Consider the following 15,398-nt stretch of genomic DNA (forward strand, 5'->3'; position numbering starts at 1 on the left):
CCACATCTTCCATCTAGATACACCACGCACCAACTCACCTGCTGACAGTGCCGCCCTCCATCACCCTGCACGACTCCTCCCTCGGCACCTGCCAAACCGATGTCAAACAAGTCACCTGCATGCACGGCCACAGCTGAACCATGACACGGGTCTCGATCGCATGTAGGAACACCCCTTGAGAGCCCAACTAGGGCGGCTCCTAAACATAAGCACAATACATCAAACATTAAGCCCAGCACACAGACAAGCCAGAACACCCTTGACATGCTACCTGCTCAGCTAAGACTCCAGCTCCCTCTCCCAGACACCTACGGTTGTTCCCTGGGGGCCCACAAAACCCAACAGGATTTACTCCCCTCACCCACCGACAACAGCCACTCGATCCAAGACGGCTGCAAAATTCCTTCCCCCCCTCCCCCCCCCCCAAAAGCCTGGGCACATCCCTAGATGCCAGCACCACCCACCTTGCCCTGAGTCTCCATCCCTGGGCAGGGCGGCTCCAAGACACACACAGAACAACGCTACGCAGAACGCTACAGGCAACGCACCCCGAAGGATGAGAGGCAGCTCTCGGAGAGAACGGCGACACCCAGACGGAACCCCCCTTCCGGCAAGACCGCCTGCGGGACCCCGACGGTGACGTCGGCAGGCCCTACGGCAACACCAGAGAACACCAACAGCTTCGTGGCCCGTGACAAGAGCTTCCTCTCACAACCGAGACGACAGACGCGCAACCAGCCCAGCTTCAAGACCTAACCGCCTACGGATGCAAGGAAGAAACGCCAGTCCCCAAAAAACTCACAGCCACAGAGCGGCGCCGCTCACGCAGCCGGGAACGACGCCGCCCAAGACGACCGTCCGAGACGCCAAAACAATCCACGCCTGAAGCTTGCGATGCCAGAAGAGAAGCGCCCGATGGGCGCCGAGCCCACGACTAGGGCCTCGCCGGGCACTACCAACGCTGCCGAGGCACCTGCCCGGCTCCTAAAGAACAAAGAGAGCAACCGAGACCCGAGGAAGGTCGGAGACACCCAACACAAAACACACACACTGCACAATAACGCACACAGCCTGGAACCGCCCTGCCCGGCACACGGTCCCGTCACATTCAAGAGGAACCTGCTCCTTTTCCCTGCTCCCAAAGGGGACCGCTTCCCGGACAGCCCGCTCCGCTGCACCATCCTTAAAACCCCTCCCTCCCCCAACCCCTTCCTCAGCACCGTTGCCTCAACTTAGCTTTCAAGGGGCCCAGAGTCCCGGTCCACCCATCCTTCAGAAGAACAAGCGCACAGGCAGCCCACTGCATCGGTCCTCCAAGTGCCAGGTGCCTTTTCATCATCTAAACAAAAACAACAAAAAGACACACACCGCCCTGGCAGTCAGCATCCCGTCACTCAACAAGGACCTACCCCGCAACGTCCCCCACCTCATGCGCACCCGGCTGCTCCGTGCCCATTCCGGACGAGGACGAACACCATCCCCTGCGGCCCCTAGAGATACCACAGGACACACAAAGTTACCGTCGCTCTGCCAAAAAAGGAAGAGCGAACCACACCAGCCCCACGCCCCTCCCCTCTGCGACCCAGCTCACCTCAAACGCGCATCCAGGCCCAAAGGCAGCCGGCGCACAACCTGCAGAACCAGAGACAAACGCTTCCATTGAGTGGCCGTACGACAGACGCCTTGCTCTCAAACAGCAGCCTGGCCTTCAACCCCCTCACCTCTCGGACCTCTCGTCGGCATGCGGCGTCTCCCCTCCGAAGCCTGCGGGCGGCACCTGCAAGAACCCAAGCAAAAAAGGACCCGCTCAGGTGCTGCGGGAGTCTCAGGACACCCGCACCAACCGCCCCCATCTCAGACACGCACCTTTCCCTCGACAGCTCACCTGCCTGGCCTCCAGCAGATACGGTCGCCACCTTGAGGCTCGCCCACCACCTGCAAGAGCCAAACGCACGTTGCTCACAACCACCTGCAACGCGGCACCTCAGGACGAATCGCTACACTTCAGCCCACCCGTCACCGCTCACCCCGTGCGATTCCCCTCCGGTGCCCAGATCCCGCTCGGCTCCTCGCATGCGCCCAAAGAAAAATTACCACAATGGGCTCGTACAGCCAGCAGCCACATCTTCCCTCTAGATACACCACACACCAACTCACCTGCTGACAGCGCCGCCCTCCATCACCCTGCACGACTCCTCCCTCGGCACCTGCCAAACCGATGTCAAACAAGTCACCTGCATGCACGGCCACAGCTGAACCATGACACGGGTCTCGATCGCATGTGGGAACACCCCCTTGAGAGCCCAACTAGGGTGGCTCCTAAACATAAGCACAATACATCAAACATTAAGCCCAGCGCACAGACAAGCCAGAACACCCTTGACATGCTACCTGCTCAGCTAAGACTCCAGCTCCCTCTCCCAGACACCTACGGTTCTTCCCTGGGGGCCCACAAAACCCAACAGGATTTACTCCCCTCACCCACCGACAACAGCCACTCGATCCAAGACGGCTGCAAAATTCCTTCCCCCCCTCCCCCCCCCCAAAAGCCTGGGCGCATCCCTAGATGCCAGCACCACCCACCTTGCCCTGACTCTCCATCCCCGGGCAGGGCGGCTCCAAGACAAACACAGAACAACGCTACGCAGAACGCTACAGGCAACGCACCCCGAAGGATGAGAGGCAGCTCTCGGAGAGAACGGCGACACCCAGACGGAACCCCCCTTCCGGCAAGACCGCCTGCGGGACCCCGACGGTGACGTCGGCAGGCCCTACGGCAACACCAGAGAACGCCGACAGCTTCGTGGCCCGTGACAAGAGCTTCCTCTCACAACCGAGACGACAGACGCGCAACCAGCCCAGCTTCAAGACCTAACCGCCTAAGGATGCGAGGAAGAAATGCCAGTCCCCAAAAAACTCACAGCCACAGAGCGGCGCTGCTCACGCAGCCGGGAACGACGACGTCCGAGACGCCAAAACAATCCACGCCTGAAGCTTGCGATGCCAGAAGAGAAGCGCCCGATGGGCGCCGAGCCCACGACTAGAGCCTCGCCGGGCCCTACCAACGCTGCCGAGGCACCTGCCCGGCTCCTAAAGAACAAAGAGAGCAACCGAGACCCGAGGAAGGTCAGAGACACCCAACACAAAACACACACACTGCACAATAACGCACACAGCCTGGAACCGCCCTGCCCGGCACACGTTCCCGTCACGTTGCAGAGGAACCTGCTCCTTTTCCCTGCTCCCAAAGGGGACCGCTTCCCGGACGGCCCGCTCCGCTGCACCATCCTTAAAACCCCTCCCTCCCCCAACCCCTTCCTCAGCACCGTTGCCTCAACTTAGCTTTCAAGGGGCCCAGAGTCCCGGTCCACCCATCCTTCAGAAGAACAAGCGCACAGGCAGCCCACTGCATCGGTCCTCCAAGTGCCAGGTGCCTTTTCATCATCTAAACAAAAACAACAAAAAGACACACACCGCCCTGGCAGTCAGCATCCCGTCACTCAACAAGGACCTACCCCACAACGTCCCCCACCTCACGTGCACCCGGCTGATCCGTGCCCATTCCGGACGAGGACGAACGCCACCCCCTGCGGCCCCTAGAGATACCACAGGACACACAAAGTTACCGTCGCTCTGCCAAAAAAGGAAGAACGAACCACACCAGCCCCGCGCCCCTCCCCTCTGCGACCCAGCTCACCTCAAACGCGCATCCAGGCCCAAAGGCAGCCGGCGCACAACCTGCAGAACCAGAGACAAACGCTTCCATTGAGTGGCCGTACGACACCTTGCTCTCAAACAACAGCCTGGCCTTCAACCCCCTCACCTCTCGGACCTCTCGTCGGCATGCGGCGTCTCCCCTCCGAAGCCTGCGGGCGGCACCTGCAAGAACCCAAGCAAAAAAGGACCTGCTCAGGTGCTGCGGGACTCTCAGGACACCCGCACCAACCGCCCCCATCTCAGACACGCACCTTTCCCTCGACAGCTCACCTGCCTGGCCCCCATCAGATACGGTCGCCACCTTGAGGCTCGCCCACCACCTGCAAGAGCCAAACGCACGTTGCTCACAACCACCTGCAACGCGGCACCTCAGGACGAATCGCTACGCTTCAGCCCACCTGTCACCGCTCACCCCGTGCGATTCCCCTCCGGTGCCCAGATCCCGCTCGGCTCCTCGCATGCGCCCAAAGAAAAATTACCACAATGGGCTCGTACAGCCAGCAGCCACATCTTCCCTCTAGCTACACCACACACCAACTCACCTGCTGACAGCGCCGCCCTCCATCACCCTGCACGACTCCTCCCTCGGCACCTGCCAAACCGATGTCAAACAAGTCACCTGCATGCACAGCCACAGCTGAACCATGACACGGGTCTCGATCGCATGTGGGAACACCCCCTTGAGAGCCCAACTAGGGTGGCTCCTAAACATAAGCACAATACATCAAACATTAAGCCCAGCACACAGACAAGCCAGAACACCCTTGACATGCTACCTGCTCAGCTAAGACTCCAGCTCCCTCTCCCAGACACCTACGGTTGTTCCCTGGGGGCCCACAAAACCCAACAGGATTTACTCCCCTCACCCACCGACAACAGCCACTCGATCCAAGACGGCTGCAAAATTCCTTCCCCCCCACCCCCCCCCCCAAAAGCCTGGGCGCATCCCTAGATGCCAGCACCACCCACCTTGCCCTGAGTCTCCATCCCCGGGCAGGGCGGCTCCAAGACACACACAGAACAACGCTACACAGAACGCTACAGGCAACGCACCCCGAAGGATGAGAGGCAGCTCTCGGAGAGAACGGCGACACCCAGACGGAACCCCCCTTCCGGCAAGACCGCCTGCGGGACCCCGACGGTGACGTCGGCAGGCCCTACGGCAACGCCAGAGAACGCCAACAGCTTCGTGGCCCGTGACAAGAGCTTCCTCTCACAACCGAGACGACAGACGCGCAACCAGCCCAGCTTCAAGACCTAACCGCCTACGGATGCGAGGAAGAAATGCCAGTCCCCAAAAAACTCACAGCCACAGAGCGGCGCTGCTCACGCAGCCGGGAACGACGACGCGCAAGACGACCGTCCGAGACGCCAAAACGATTCACGCCGGAAGCTTGCGACGCCAAAAGAGAAGCGCCCGATGGGCGCCGAGCCCACGACTAGGGCCTCGCCGGGCCCTACCAACGCTGCCGAGGCACCTGCCTGGCTCCTAAAGAACAAAGAGAGCAACCGAGACCCGAGGAAGGTCGGAGACACCCAACACAAAACACACACACTGCACAATAACGCACACAGCCTGGAACCGCACTGCCCGGCACACGGTCCCGTCACATTCAAGAGGAACCTGCTCCTTTTCCCTGCTCCCAAAGGGGACCGCTTCCCGGACGGCCCGCTCCGCTGCGCCATCCTGAAAACCCCTCCCTCCCGCAACCCCTTCCTCAGCACCGTTGCCTCAACTTAGCTTTCAAGGGGCCCAGAGTCTCAGTCCACCCATCCTTCAGAAGAACAAGCGCACAGGCAGCCCACTGCATCGGTCCTCCAAGTGCCAGGTGCCTTTTCATCATCTAAACAAAAACAACAAAAAGACACACACCGCCCTGGCAGTCAGCATCCCGTCACTCAACAAGGACCTACCCCGCAACGTCCCCCACCTCACGCGCACCCGGCTGCTCCGCGCCCATTCCGGACGAGGACGAACACCATCCCCTGCGGCCCCTAGAGATACCACAGGACACACAAAGTTACCGTCGCTCTGCCAAAAAAGGAAGAACGAACCACACCAGCCCCGCGCCCCTCCCCTCTGCGACCCAGCTCACCTCAAACGCGCATCCAGGCCCAAAGGCAGCCGGCGCACAACCTGCAACACCAAAGACAAACGCTTCAATTGAGTGGCCGTACAACACCTTGCTCTCAAACAACAGCCTGGCCTTCAACCCCCTCACCTCTCGGACCTCTCGTCGGCATGCGGCGTCTCCCCTCCGAAGCCTGCGGGCGGCACCTGCAGGAACCCAAGCAAAAAAGGACCCGCTCAGGTGCTGCGGGAGTCTCAGCATACCCGCACAAACCTCCCCCATCTCAGACACGCACCTTTCCCTCGACAGCTCACCTGCCTGGCCTCCATCAGATACGGTCGCCACCTTGAGGCTCGCCCACCACCTGCAAGAGCCAAACGCATGTTGCTCACGACCACCTGCAACGCGGCACCTCAGGACGAATCGCTACGCTTCAGCCCACCCGTCACCGCTCACCGTAGCCTTCTCTGAAGTCTCATCACCACACTGTGTCTCTCCCGCAAAGCCTACATGCAACATGTGCAAAAACTTAAGGAAGAAGGTACATGCTACGATATTACCCAGAACAGCAACCTACCCACGCCGATTCCCATTCTCACACATCTTTTCTTTGACAGCTTGCCTGCCCAGCCTCTGTCAGTTCCAGCTGCCACTTTGAGGCTCACCCATCATCTGTAACACACAAGTAACAGAGGTCACTTTTACCTTCGCTATCAACACAACACCTCAGAAAGAACCGCTACTTCAGCACACCAATCACCTAGCTCAACTCCCCTCCTGTGTCCAGCTCACACTTGGCTCATTCCTTACTGCCTTCTAACCCCCCCAAAACACACTGCAGAGTCATTCAGCCATCAGTCACATCTTCCTTCTATATACCACACACGGTCCTACCTTCTTACAGCATTTCCCCAGCTTTCCTCTGTCACCCTGAACAACTCCTCCGCCGCCTCTGGAAAAAAAGGACATGGTGGAAGTCACCTGGATGCACAGCAATAGCTTAAACGATCCGTAGGTCTTGCTCCCATGTAGGAATACCATGTAGAGCCCAACTACCACCTGCCATTAAAGGACATACGTTAACTCAAGCATTACACCCTATACACGTACAAACCTGAAGACCGTTAGGATGTACTCTCAGCTAGCACTCTAGCTGCCAGCTACAGTCATCTTCTTAACATCTACAAAATACTACTACAGTTACTGACCTTTCCCATTGCTTTTGGTTATCGGCTCGGCACAAGGCTACACAGGGTTTTACAGAAGTCTATTGATATTAACTATACACTTGTATTGCTCTTTTCTTAAAGGAACAGCATATATGAATTCCCATACATAAATACATACAGAACACTCACCCTAACCAGATCTTATCAATACCCTTAACAGTTAATGTCAACACCTTCTAGATTACACAAGAGAGTTTATTGAATCTTAAAATTATTTTCATAAAGTTGAGAATTCCAATAATAAAAAGAAACATACTCAAAACTAAAAAGAAAAAATAACAGAACAACATACTATCAAGCCATCTTACCACACCTGAACCTCCAATGCAGTATTAGATAAGGAAAAACATATAAGTTTAGACACAAATGATCTTTCAAATTTAAATGCCACCAACCCTTATTGAGTTCTAAAAGCCTTACCTCTCACAAGCATCTGCATGTCTTTAAATATCAAAACATACCTATCCAAAAATATTTAAACAGCTCAAAACTTACAATTAAGTACAAGAACACCAAAGCACCCACACTGGAGAAACCCAGGAGGAAAGTGAGCTCCCTCCCCAGAGGCTGTGGCTCATATACCCCGGGCCCTGCCCACCACCCTTCCCACAATCACCTGGGAAAGGGGAGGGGTGAACCACCACAGGGTATAAAGGCAGCTGAAGGAACAGCAGGGAGTTTTCTCAAGTGCTTTATGTTTACAGCATGGAAGAAGACAAAAAGGAGTGGCTCTTACTGCAATTGTACTACCATTTGTTTTTTTTTCACCTACATGTATTGCATCAGCAATATGGCCAGGTAAGAAATTAAACTTCATTTTCCTGGGATGTATACAGGGAAAAACCATGTCTTACTAATTTATATAGAAAAGCAGCTCCTGGATTATAACAACACTATTATGACCATTAGTTGTATGTTTTACTTTTCTGTAAAACAGAAGAGTTATACAGTTATGGTTCATTTCTAGCAAAACCACACATACTATCTACATACTAGCAGAGCTATAGTCTAGATATGACTGAATGGCAAAGTGAATTAAATCTCTGGTTCAAATGAAATTATTTTCTATAAATCACTGATAATTCAGAGTAATTTTGACACTCTCTGACTGATTTCCTTAAGAGACTGATAGCAGTCTCAAAGGACAAAAATTACAAAAAGAAAATACAGGAATGGTATCAAAAGTTATATGAAGCGTCCTAATGAGCATATAAGCAGCTAAATAAAGAATAAATGGGGAAGTGCAATAAAAACTCATCAAGACGCATGTTGCTAAAAATAGATCCAGGCTATTGATTCTCCAAGAATCTCAACAGAAGATCAGAGCCACCCGTAGACATTTTTGGGGTACCAGATATCAAAGAGGAACATACTATAAGACAGAAAACAAATTAATTACTGCAGAGTACAAAGATGGCTTTAGGAAAGGTTCTGGCAGAACAAGAGGCGTTGTCACAGGGATAGGAATAGTTTCTAATGGACCAGAGAAACTAAAGCAGTGGTGAGAATGCAGGAAGCTCAAAAGGGAATTGACCAAACTAACAGATATTCTCGGGGGAGCCGGAACAGGGGGGGCGGCAAAGAATTGAGAAAACAAAAAAGTGATCGGGGTAACAGATACTGACTCCGGAATAGACCTGGAGGGTAAAGAGGGGTGCAAAGTGCCCTTCTGAGCTAGAACAGAGTCCTGGGCTATAGGGGATGTCTCATGGGAACTCGGCAAAAGGAGCAGAGGAGTCCCAAGGGAGCCCAAGACACCAAAGAAGCCTTGGAGCTGGAGCCTGAGGAGAGTCTAGGAAAGGACCGTGACTAGGATAGAAGATGTCCTGAGGAAGGCAGAGAGACAGAAAAATATTTGGGGGATGTGACAATTACATCCAGAGGGCATCTGAGCTCAGTAAACGCAACATGAGAAAGCCAGGGAACAAATAGAGGCACAAACAGGAGGAAGAAAGGACAGAATGACTGCTGTGCGCAGCATATACAGACTCAGGAAACCTTCAGATGGTGAGAGAGGGGTGCGAGTGCCGCGGCAAAGCTAAAAGCGCGCAGAATGCGACCTCAAAGGGACCGATAGGTGTTGCGGCGCCCTGAGGGGTCCCGGATGAGGCACAGAGACAAAAGAATGCTCTGGGAAACGAGGATACGGTCTGGAGGGGTGTGACCAGATTACAGATCTCCTCAGGAGCCGGGGACCGGCTGGAGGTACCGTAGTCAGCAGACGGTATGCTAAGAGTGCTCCGAGGCACAAGCAAACCCAACGACTGGGTTCAGAGATAACAAGGGAAGACCAAAGTCCGCTACTGAGCTAAAACAGGGTTGGGGGATGAAAAGGGGCTATCTGGACACACGGTGACTGGGAGCAGAAGGGTCACGAAAGGCTCGCGGGATAAGAGATTGAAAAGGAGAGTAAATGCTACCAAAATGCTGTGGAGCACAGGGAAGGTCTCGGGAGGCATCCTAGATGGCATAGAAAAGAAAAAGATTGCTCTTTTTTGGGAACAGATGTCTTGGAGAGGTGCAATTGCAACAACAATGTGCTGCTGGGGAACGTCTAAGACGGTGAAGTAAAAGGCCGATGAGGTAAAAGAAGAAATTTTAAAAGCTGTGACACTAACAAAAGACAAGAAATTATTCAAGTGCTAATACAGCCAATGGATAACATGAGGCAGAAAGGTTAAAAACTGATAGTAAAGAAATAGGGAAAAACATAAATACCAAAGGCCAACTGAATGGGAGATGTAGAAAAAAAAATAAAAACTGAGGGATTTTAGAAAAACAGAGAAAAATGAAAAGACAGAGACAGCAAACTGAAACGGGAGCGAAAAGAGTTAAAATGCAGCGGTACTAATGAAAGATAAGAAATAATTCTGAGAAACAGCAAAGGGAATAACAGTAGACAGAACACTTAGGAAGCAAGACATTAGGAACAGGAAGGGCAAAAATAAACAGGGACCGCAATCTAAAAGAGAAAGCAAATTTTAAAATCTGTGACACTAAGGGAAGAGAAGAAGTAATTTTAAAATAAGACAGCAAAGGGAGTTAAAATTGTCATAGAAAAGGTTTAAAAAGCAAGGGGATTATGGAAATAAAGATAAAATTTAAAACATAGGGACAGCAAACAGAGATGGATGAAGAAAACTGGTAAAGTGATGGTGTTAAGGGAAGACGTATACTTGAAAGAAAACAGAGCAAAACAAGCACAGGCAACTGGCTAAAGGAAGAAATGTAAAAAATGACAGGGATTAGGGAAATCGAGAGCAAACTATTAATAATAGGGATGAAAAATAGAAAAATATTATAAAAGCAAAGGTACTGCTACTAAAGACAAGAAATAACTCTAAAACATAAAGACACCAGATAAAATTATACAAAATTTTAGAAGCAAATACAATTCAAGAAATGAGGAAAAAGATTTAAAAATAGCAAAGGTCTAGTACAATGGAAATGTAGAAAGTGGAAAAAGCAAGGTCATTAGTGAAATAGAAGAAATAACTTTTTAAAACTTCCAAAGGAATGAGAGTTAACTTATAAATAACATTTAAAAAGGAAGGGCTTATAGGGAAATAAAAGAAAAAATTAAAACATAGACGGTAACCTAGAAGGGAGGTAGAAAGACAATGGAAAAAGTGAGGGCGCTAAACAGAGACGAGAAATAATTTTGCAAAGACAGCAAAGGGAACGGAAGTTGCTGTAGAAAGAATGCTTAGCAAGCAGTATTAGGAACTAAAGACAATCTTATGACATAGGGACAGTGACAAAAAAAAAAAACATGAAAATGAAATGTAAAAAGCAAGAGCGCTATGAAAAAGAAAAATAATTGAGAAGTAACACCAGCAAAAGAGACAGAAGTAGAAAACTTTAAAAGCCAAGGGATTAAGAGACAATAATAACTAAAAAAATAGTAACAGAATTAAAACACAGACATAAAATTTAAAAAGTGATGGTGCTAAGGAAAATGCTGAAAATGAACAAGTGACCACAGCAAAGGTGATAATAGTACACAAAAAGAACATGATAAAAACAAGGGTGGTTAGGGTACCAATGGAAAAAAATTAAAAGGGCTTCAATAAGGAGTTCCGCTATCTCAAAGGGGGAAAAGCCTTCTTCCTTGGGAATTCACAGCGCCTGTGGAGGCAGCTTTAAAGGAGACTTGAAGGGGAAGGGATATGGCCAGGCTCGCTAAAGAAGAGCCTAGGGGTGGCATGCTGAGCTCGAGGGTGAAATCAATATCCCAGCTTGAGCGTGTCTACCCCGATGCACGCAGCATAGATGCCGTAAGGCAGGAGATAGAAGCTGATGTGCAGCGGGATAGCTTTGATTTTCTTGCCGTCGCAGACATCGCAGAATCATAGAACGTCCTGGGTCAGAAGGGACCCACGAGGATTAGAGTCCAACTCCTTTCCCTGCACAGGACAACCCCAAATTCACCCCATGCCTCTGATGGTGTTGCCCTAGTGCTGCTTGATTATTGTCAGGCTTGGCGTTGTGCCTGCTTCCCTGGGGAGCATGTTCCGTGGCCCTCTGAGTGAAAAACCTTTTCCTAATACCCACCCTAAACCTCCCCTGGCCCATCCTCCTGCCATTCCCTCAGGTCCTATTGTTGGTCACCAGAGAAAAATGATTGGCACCCCCTCCACCCCTTGTGAGGAAGCTGCAGAGGGAGATGAGGTCTCCCTGTCTCTAGGCTTAATAAACCAAGTGACTTTAGCTGCTTCTAGTGCGGTTTCTCACCAGATGCGGTGGGATGCCTCGTACGATTCGAGTGCTGCGATGGATGGCTCTAATCTCTTACGAAGGGTTAGGCAAGGAAGGAGATGTGGTGGGGTGGCTCTGTATGTTAGGTAGTGTTTTGGTTGTAGAGAGCTCAATGATTGGGAGGATGAGGTTGACGGCTTATGGGTAAGGATGAGGGGAAAGGCCAATGAAGCAGATATCCAGCTGGGGGTCTACTGTAGACCACCTGACTGCAATGAAGAAGTAGCTGAAGAACTCTACAGGCAGCTGGCAGAACTCTCCCAGTTGCTACCCCTTATTCTCATGGGGCACTTGAACTTACCAGATGTCTGCTGGAAAGAAAACGCAGCAGAGGAAACTGTCTAGGCGGTTCATGGATGGTAACTTCCTGATGCAGCTGGTAAATGAGCCTACTGGGGAGGTGCCTTGACTGACCTGCTCTTTAGAAACAGAAGGACTGGTGGGAGATGTGGGGGTTGGAAGCCATTTTGTGCCTAGCGACTGCACCCTGATAGAAATCCTGATGCCTGGCAAAATAAGGAAGGGGGCTGGCAAAATCTGTACCGTGGACTTGCGGAGGGCAGGCTTTGGACTCTTTGGGACACTGGTTGAAAGGGTTCCTTAGGAGGAAGTCCTGAAGGGCTAAGGGGTCCTGGAAGGCTGGACGTTCAAGAAGGAAATCTGGAAGGTGCAGAACCAGGTTGTCCCCGTGTGCAGTAAGACAAACGGGCAGGAAGATGACAGGCCTGGCTGAACAGAGCGCTTTTGCGGTGGCTTGGGGGGGTGGGGGTGGGGGAAAGGAGAGTTCACTGCTTTTGAAGACTGGGTAGGCAAGTCAAGAACAGAACACAGAGCTTGTTATGCCAAGCAGACAGCAAACCAGGAAGGCAAAAGCCCAGCTAGAACTCAACTGGCCACTGTTGTTAGAGATGACAAAACATGCTTTTACATATATGCTAACAGCAGAAAGAGAGCCAAAGAGAATCTCCAGCCTCTATTTGGGTCCAGGGTGGGGAATGCTGCCACTGAGGAATAGACTGAGGTACTTGATGCCTTCTTGGCCTCAGTCTCTAGTAGACTGGCTGTTTATCACCAGGGTAGTAATGGTTCACCTTCAGTGCACTCACCGGGCATGTACAGGATGACCAGGGGATCAGGCCCAGACACCGCAGGTTCTTGAAAGGCAGGTTCTGCCTGACCAACCCGGTCTCCTCCTATGACCAGGTGACCCACCTAGTGGATGAGGGAAGGGCCGTGGATGTTAGCTACCTGTACTTCAGTAAAGCCTTTGATACTGTCTCCCACAGCATTCTCCTGGAGAAGCTGGTGGTTCCTAGCTTGGACAGGCGTACTCTTTGCTGAGTACAAAACTGGCTGGATGGCTAAGCCCAAAGAGTAGTGGTGAAAGAAGTTAAATCAAATTTGTGGCTGGTCATGAGCGCTGTTCCCCAGGGGTCAACTTTAGGACTAGTCTTGTTCCATGTCTTTATCAATGATCTGAATGAGGGGACAGTGTGCCTTCAGTAAGTTTGCAGATGATACTAAGTTGGGCGGGAGTGTTCATCTGTCTGAGGGTAGGAAGGCTCTGCAGAGGGATCTGGACAGGCTGGACCCATGGCCTGACGTCAACTCTATGAGAATTAACAAGGCTGAGTGCCAGGTCCCGTGCTCGGGTCACAACGACCCCATGCAATGCTACAGGCTTGGGGAAGAGCGGCTGGAAAACTGCGGCAGAGAAGGACCCGGGGGTGCCGGTTGACAGCCGGCTGAACGTGAGGCGGTGGTCTGCCTGGGTTGGCAAGGAGGCCGATGGGGTCCTGCCTTGTATCAGAAATAGTGTGGCCAGCAGGAGTAGGGAAGTGATCGTACCCCCGACTTGGCACTGGTGAGGCCGCACCTTGAGTATCGTGTTCCCTTTCGGGCCCTTCAGTACAAAAAGTACTGAAAAAAGTAGATGGAGTATGTCCAGAGAAGGGCAACAAAGCTTGGGGAAGGGTCTGGAAAACAAGTCTTATGAAGAGCGGCTGAGGGAACTGGGGTTGTTTAAGTCTGCAGAAGAGGAGGCTCAAAGGAGGTTCTAGTGAACTGGGTGTAGGTTCCTTTTCCCAATGAGCTAGTGATTGGACAAGAGGAAATGGTGTCGAGTTCTACCAGGGAATGATCAGATAGGGTATTAGGAAAAATTTCTTTACCTGAAGAGTCGTCAGGTATCGGAACAGGCTGTCCAGAGAGGTGGGGCAGTTGCCCTCCCTGGAGGCGTTCACAAGATGCGTATACGTGGCACTTTAGGACGTGCTTTAGGATGCACGGTAGTGCTGGGTTGATGATTGGACTCAATGATATCACAGGTCATTTCCAACCTTATTAAGTCTATTAAAAAAAATAAACAGTGACCTTGATAAAATATTTTAAAACCAATGGGGTGCACGAACAACAAATAACCCTTAAAATTAGGGATTGGCAGCTTCGTTAAACTAAACCTAGAAAGAGAATTTTAAAAGCAATGGGGTAAGGGACAGACAGGAAAAAGTAAGAAATAGGGTCCACAAACTAAGTCAATGAAGACAGAAACAAAATTGAAAATGTGATTTAGTTGAGGACAGGCAGGAAGAAACAAGCATGGATGCGGAACTGAACGTAGACAGACAGCGCAAATGTAAAAATCAACGGGGTTCTAGCCACGTGGGTAGAAGTTAAATATCAAGAGACGGAGACAGAGAGATGGTCACAGAGAAAGGACGTAGGAAGAGCAAGCTGGGGCAGAGCAGAGCGAGTCACTGAAATGGAGATAGGTCGCTGGGTAGAGGCAGACCTAGAAATGCATTTTTTACAAGTAATAGGGACGAAAGAAATAATAGCAGGTGTGGAGCCAGAAAAGGAGAGGTATAGAAAGGCCACATAGAAGGCAATGGGGTGCAGGGCAGTGTTGGCAGGAGACCAAAAAGCTTTGGTGAGCTGTGCAGCCTGAGAAGGAGACAGAGGCAGGGACAGGCAAGGAGGCAGACAGACACTGGGAAAAGCATAGCAGGGATAGGCCCAGGTGCATGGGAGGAGCTGTGCGACTCACTGCTGCTCATGTTGTGGGCAGGACACCTTCACAGCCCTGAGGTTTCTCTCTCTCCCTCTGCCCCTTCCCCCTCCACAGTGCTGGCTGCCCAAACCATGCCCCTCCCGGAGCAGGAGGCGGGTGCCCCGACACTCCTCTCCGACCATGTTTCCTGGACACACGGGGGCCAACGCACATAGCCAACAGAGCTGCTGATATCCTGTTACCTTGTGCTGGTGGCGTGCTCTGGCCGGGATGGATCCTTCCTTGCTCAACGACACACTGTTCCTTGCTGGAGGCACCTGCCTGTGGAACACCCTTCCTGTCACTCCTCAGCCAGCTCCTGCAGGCAGGAGTGTCCAGGCAGCCCTCTCCCCAGCTAGAGCCCCTTGGCACAGCAGGGCCAGCCCTGTCCTCGGACTCACCGGCTGCATCCAACAGCACATCATCTTCTCCCTTGGACCCAGCTGCAGCCACTCACCCCGAAGCCCAGGGGCTGCAAACGCATCTGGGAATGCGCAGGAGGCAGCGAAGCCTCGTCCCTTCACGCGCGTCAGATATGGCTGCAGTGAGCTGGCTACCAGGGTGAGCGCCCAA

At 51.9% G+C, this 15,398-nt stretch overlaps 2 long non-coding RNA genes across 2 annotated transcripts; both read right to left on the reverse strand.

Annotated features, from left to right (window-relative positions):
* Nucleotides 1-1,232: 1,232 nt before the first annotated feature.
* On the reverse strand, nt 1,233-1,634 carry LOC135315101 (uncharacterized). Its single transcript, XR_010374547.1, has 3 exons — nt 1,592-1,634; nt 1,438-1,490; nt 1,233-1,339 (listed from the first exon to the last, which is right to left on the reverse strand). It is a non-coding gene; the product is annotated as an uncharacterized LOC135315101 (long non-coding RNA).
* Nucleotides 1,635-6,086: 4,452 nt separating this feature from the next.
* Nucleotides 6,087-7,081, reverse strand: LOC135315102 (uncharacterized). The gene is made up of 3 exons (XR_010374548.1): nt 6,684-7,081; nt 6,389-6,461; nt 6,087-6,295 (listed from the first exon to the last, which is right to left on the reverse strand). It is a non-coding gene; the product is annotated as an uncharacterized LOC135315102 (long non-coding RNA).
* Between the last annotated feature and the right edge of the window lie 8,317 nt (nt 7,082-15,398).

This window comes from Phalacrocorax carbo, chromosome 10, assembly GCF_963921805.1.
Source record: "Phalacrocorax carbo chromosome 10, bPhaCar2.1, whole genome shotgun sequence".
NCBI lineage: Eukaryota > Metazoa > Chordata > Aves > Suliformes > Phalacrocoracidae > Phalacrocorax > Phalacrocorax carbo.